Consider the following 6,470-nt stretch of genomic DNA (forward strand, 5'->3'; position numbering starts at 1 on the left):
AGACACACCCAAATTCTGGCCGGGGCGAACCCCTTCTCTGGCTGAGCGCTCTAACCACTGAGCTGGGTGTGTGTGTGTGTGTGTGTGTGTGTGTGTTTGTGTTTGTTGTAGGCCCTCTCGTCAGTTCCAGGTCAGTTGCGGTGTGAAATTTCTGCCGCTGTGCACAGTCTTCTGCCGAACCTCACCTTCTCTCCTCCCGCGACGCACGCACGCACGAACCACGCACGCACGCACGCACACACACACAACACACACACACACACACCTATACATACATACTGTACCCTTCACCTTTCCTATATATAAACCTTCCGCTGACAATGGCGCAGTTACCTCCCTCACCCAACACTGACATGACACAAGTATACGCGAGAATAAAGTGATAAAAGAGAGGGATGTCCTTTACAGGTCGTTGCATTCGTTACACACACACCACACCACACCACACACACACACACACACACACACACACACACACACACACACACATCGCACAAAAAAAAACTTAAAACAAAGCAACTGAGAGAGAGAGAGGCACATGAGAATCCCCAGTTTTCATGCAATACACTTTAAGGTGCAGTGGAGACGTGTACAGCATGGCAGGTACCAGAGGGCCCTCCACGACCACCACTACCTCCACCACCACCACTACTACCAAATCCAGCCACACCTGTTGGGTATAACAAACGACACTGTGAAGGACAAACTAAAGCCGTCACGTGACAGAAAAGCCAGCCAAGCCAGAGTCCACGTCCGCCTCAAGCCTCAAGCCTCAAGCCTCACGACCCACGCATTCACTTGTGCCCACGTCAATGTCTGTGTCTGTTCTAGCTTGTTCCGCTCTTGTCTATCGTAACCTTGGTGTATTTTCCTCTATTTTCCCTGCTTATTAGTTGTTTTCTTTATGTATCCACGTCAATGTTTGTGTCTGTCCTAGCCTGTTCTGGTCTTGTTTACCCTATACGTGCATTCTTCTTCCTTGCATTCTTCTTCCTCTCCCCTGTTTATTATCCCTTTCTTCTCTAGGTTAGGGTAAGAACGGAGAGAGAAAGGGAAAATTCAAGATGTGAGAGAAAATGGATTGATAACGATGGAGCAAGATATTGTAGAGTAAAGGAAGGGAGATAGAAAGTAGTGAAGAGGAAGGAGATGAAGGAAGGAGGAGAAGAAGATGTAGGAATAGAGGATGAATGATAGAGTGGCAATGTGGAGGGGTGGAGGAACTGGAGACGTGGAGGTGCCGTGGGAAAGATAAATGAACGCCATGACTTCAAAACAAAACAAAATAAAACGCTAATGTATTCTATTGCTGTAAAATTAATTACAAATAAACAAGGAGACCAATTACTGCACAAAACCATTAAGCGGGAACTATAAATACACAACACACACACACACACACACCACACAACACACACACACACACACCACGCCCGGTAGCTCAGTGGTTAGAGCGCTGGCTTCACAAGCCAGAGACCGGGGTTCGATTCCCCGGCCTGGAGATATTTGGTGTGTCTCCTTTCACGTGTAGCCCCTATTCACCTAGCAGTGAGTAGGCGGATGTAAATCGAGGAGTTGTGACCTTGTTGTCCCGGTGTGTGGTGTGTGCCTGGTCTCAGGCCTATCCGAAGATCGGAAATAATGAGCTCTGAGCTCGTTCCGTAGGGTAACGTCTGGCTGTCTCGTCAGAGACTGCAGCAGATCAAACAGTGAAACACACACACACACACACAAAGATCGACTATTTTTTTACCCCTTCAGTACCAGGACACGTTTTTACCTTGATATTTGTGTACGATTAGATAATTTCTTTGACATTAGGAAGGGTCTATTGAGGTCATAAGATTAACAGCCACAGGCTTCACTATTCTAATCCCCTACATAAGTTCCTGAAGCTGTACAAAATCACCAAATAATAACCAGAATGAATATGGAAACGCGTCATGGTACTGAAGAGGTTAACGGCAAAAGTTTAGGATATTATTATTATTTGTATTTTGCAGTCGTATTATTGTTATTCGAAATCGATGTGTATTGGTATTTGTATTGGAACATTTGGACAGGGTGGTCGTGACATAATATTTAACATCACACATACAAAAACACAGACATGAAGTTAATAATGGCCACCGTGACGCCAGTCGAGGGCAGGATCAGCATAACAATGACACCCACGTTTGTGTTGCGCTGAAACACACTTACTCTCCGGACACTACGCCACACACACACACCACACGCACACGCACACCACTCACACACACACACACACACACACACACACACACACACACACACCACACACACACACACACACACACACACACACACACACACACACACACACACACACACACACCGCGTAGTGTAGTGGTTAGCACGCTCGACTCACAATCGAGAGGGTCCAGGTTCGACTCCCGGAAAGCAGCGAGGCAAATGGGCAAGCCTCTTAATGTGTAGCCCTTGTTCACCTAGCAGTAAATAGGTACGGGATGTAACTCGAGGGGTTGTGGACTCGCTTTCCCGGTGTGTGGAGTGTGTGTTGTGGTCTGTCTGTCTGTCTGTCTGTCTGTCTGTCTGTCTCTCTACATAGAACAGCTTCACACAGGCTAGGTTAGGTTAGATTAAGTTGTTTTGATTTCAAGGTACTATACGAAGGAATGTGGCGTACTTTGTCTTGGAGAAGTAGGTGTCACTGGTATTGTTGATGTTGCTAATTTCGTGTCAGTTCTCGCTGTTAATGAAATGAACTTTGTGACGGAATCTCAGGTAGAGCAGCTACTCTTTCTATTCGTTACCCCGCGCTCGTGTCGGTACAGGAGGAGGCAAGGCGACATCAGGACAATAACTTGCATGTCAGTTCTCGAGCATAGCGTAAGTAACGTAATATGAACGGGATTCTTAGTCAGGGAGAACTGTCACTCGCCCACCTTGTCCCTTGCGCTTCCATCCTTGCTCTTGTGTCGCTGCAGGAGACAACGGCATTGGGGCAGACAAGGTGGGTGTCAGTGATAAAATATGTATGGTATAGTGAAGGACGGAAGCCAAATAACAGTCAGATTCACTATGTTTAGCGCTATCCTTCAATAAAAGTCCTGTTCTGTTCACATTCTATCAGTGCTCCGGTGTTGTGAGGCTGTCAGTAGATCCGAGGACGTGTGATGGAGAGAAACAAATTAAACACGACGGTATTAAATAGCATACGATATGTGAACAAAGCAGGTGTCGGCAAAAGAGCAACAAGGCAGGCAAGGCAGCGCAGGGACACACAATGCGGGCGATATATTGGCTTTGTGTTACACGTATCGCTGGGTGGATAACACTGCCGTTTGAGCAAAACAATCCATTAACTTCAACGTCATTTGCGAAGCCTTGCAGCGCTCCATTCCGGGGAACAACGCATCACTGAATCACGGGACTATAATCCTTATATGGGAAATCGTATCGGGTGCAAACAGTGCCGGCGCTGAAAGGCTGCTCCAGTGTGACCAAGGGGCACCCCGGGACTCTTACCTGCTGCTCATTAAGAATACCTTGACCAATAAAGAGCCAATTACTGATTCAATTATTGGTTAAGAACGTTACTGGAGGCTAATATGAGACGGAGGAAAGGAGGAATTATATACAATTTTTCAGTTTCTATCGTTCCGTCTTGCTCTTCCTTGCTTTCTTAATTACAGACTGAAACCACTAAACAAAATTTTGGCCGCACACTTTTCTGCACAACAACTCGAAAGGAAAAAATGAACTTATTATTTAACTTCTTCCACAACCACAGGGCGAGGTCTTCCTTAAAACTGAGACTTCCGTTCAGATGATGTGGCTGCGGATGCCAACAGACTCCAAGGAACATTAACCCCTTCAGTACCATAACGCATTTTCGTATTCATTCTGCTTACTATTTGGCAATTTTATACAGCTTCAGAAACTCATTTGGGGAATAAAATAGTGGAGACTGACCAGTAATCTTTAGACCTCCATAGATCTTTCCTAATGTCCTAATCATCTAATCGTACTCCAAACCATTGGTAAAAAAAAGCGTCTCAGTACTAAAGGAAAGATTCAAAGGAAACGTGATATTGAATCATTCAATATCACGTTTTTGGGTCGATATCATCTCCCATCAAAGTGAACCGTCACAATTGTACACACCTGCCAATAGGTTGATAATCAGATTGAACGCTTCTCACTGAGTCTACAAACGTACCATTCAATACAACGCTTGCTGATCATTAACACGAAGCTTGGCAGTGTTAGTGAGCAACACAAAGACTGAAACTGACACATTTCTTCCAATAAACCTCCAAAGGGAACTCGACACCTGTTACTGAGTGAATGAGTGAGGAAGGTTCACTGCCGAGATATGTTTGACTCGCAAAAAAACATGAGACCAAAGTAAGTTGCTTTAAGTAATGAGATGAAGATTCCTTTTTTGGAAGAGCAGGATAAAACGCCCATTGTGGAAAGTGTAATGCGCTGGACGGCCTGCCAGAAGGGGGGGGGAGGACAAAGCCAATGAGACGCTAATGAACACCGGGAGAGAGTGACACAGGAGAGACTGATTGGAGGCATCAAGAGTGAATGTGTCATGGAAAATGAGTGTCAGGAAAACTAAGAGTGAAGTTATGGAGAGTCACCTTTAAGCGTATACTATCTCCACACACACACACACACACAGACACCAGACACACATACACACACGGCCCCCCTGTCCAACACACGCGTCAAGCAACACTCACACAAGTCAATTTAGCCGGTAATTGGTCTTGGAGGGGCCGTATAGAGGCGAGCGGTTCCAGCACACCTAATTGGACCCATCTGAGTCACCTGTCCCAAGGTAAAAGCACCGTCCCTCCATGACACACTTGTTTACCCACCCACCTGGAAAGCGGATGTTATCTCTCTCTCTCTCTCTCTCTCTCTCTCTCTCTCTCTCTCTCTCTCTCTCTTTTTTTTTCTTGACGAAATTTTTTTTAAAAAATAGAATTTGCTTTCTTCTGTCCTCTTCCTTTCTTAATTTATTTTCTTTTTGTTTCTTCTTCCTTCTCATTTTGTCTTTCTTTCTCTCTTTTTTTTTTGTCAATTTTCGTCTTCTTCTTCTTGTTCTTCCTCTTCCTCTTCCTTCCTCTTCTCTTCTCTCTTTTGTTTTAGTATCTTCTAATAATTAGTTTACTGATTTCCTTTAAGATTCAACCTCATTATTTTTTATGTATTTTCTCCGTCCATAAGTTTAAACACTTTTTCTTCACTTTTCAGTCAATAATCATTCTTGGTTCGCTTGTTTTCCATATTCCTCCATCATCTCCTCTTTGCCTTCTGACCTCTCATCTCTCTCTCTCTCTCTCTCTCTCTCTCTCTCTCTCTCTCTCTCTCTCTCTCTCTCTCTCTCTCTCTCTCTTTCTCTTCAATCCTCTTTCTCCCTTTCCTCTATTCTTTATCTTTCTCCTCCTCCTATGTATTCCTCCTCCTCCTCCTCCTCCTTTCTTGTCCTCCTCCACCTCCTCCTCCTCCTCTAATCTCCTCCTTATAACTTTTCCATCATCATCTTTCAGTCAATCAAAACGCGCTTTGATTTCCTTTCATCCTACATGGTATTTTCTGTCAAGGATTTATCTCATTACTCTTATCTCCTTTTGCCTTAATCCTTGCTTCACCTCCTCTGCTCTCCTGCCTGCCTCTTCCCTCTCGTCCTCAGCCTTCCTCGCCTCTCAAACCTTCGCCTTCCTTCAATTAGTGCAAGTTTTAGTCCTCATCCTCATCCTTGGCTTATCTTTCACTCTCAAGCTAGTTCATCTGTCGCCATTACAATTTTTACTGAAGAAGGCAAGTGAGAAAGCGCTACAGGTGATGTGAGAGAGAGAGAGAGAGAGAGAGAGAGAGAGAGAGAGAGAGAGAGAGAGAGAGAGAGAGAAAGGGAAGAGAGAGAGAGAGAGAGAGAGAGAGAGAGAGAGAGAGAGAGAGAGAGAGAGAGAGAATTTCCTCCTTTTCTCCATTTTCCCATTTTTCTTCTTTCTTTGTCTAAGCTAAATTTACGTAACTCAAGATCAGAGAGAGAGAGAGAGAGAGAGAGAGAGAGAGAGAGAGAGAGAGAGAGAGAGAGAGAGAGAGAGAGAGAGAGAGAGAGAGAGAGAGAGAGAGAGAGAGAGAGCATCAATTTTCCCTTAATGCTCGAGTCAATTTGATCTAATGGCGGGCGGGTCTAGCATGGCGGGGCGGGTTTTCAGTGACTGGGATGAAATAAACGTCATGGCAAACACGGCAGCTGAGTCCCTATCCCCGTCAGGCGCTGCGACCAGGTAAACACACCTTTGTATTAACTCCACACCGATATGACGCGCGTCCAGTTTATTTCCCTTTAGTATTAGTTAACTACGTGGGAAAAAATGCAGCTGTGTGAGAGAAAAGTGGACGGATGGATGGATTGGTGTAATTGTTATCATGTTATTAGTGTGATCATTATTAGTGTCATTAGG

This window comes from Portunus trituberculatus, chromosome 27, assembly GCF_017591435.1.
Source record: "Portunus trituberculatus isolate SZX2019 chromosome 27, ASM1759143v1, whole genome shotgun sequence".
Lineage (NCBI taxonomy): Eukaryota > Metazoa > Arthropoda > Malacostraca > Decapoda > Portunidae > Portunus > Portunus trituberculatus.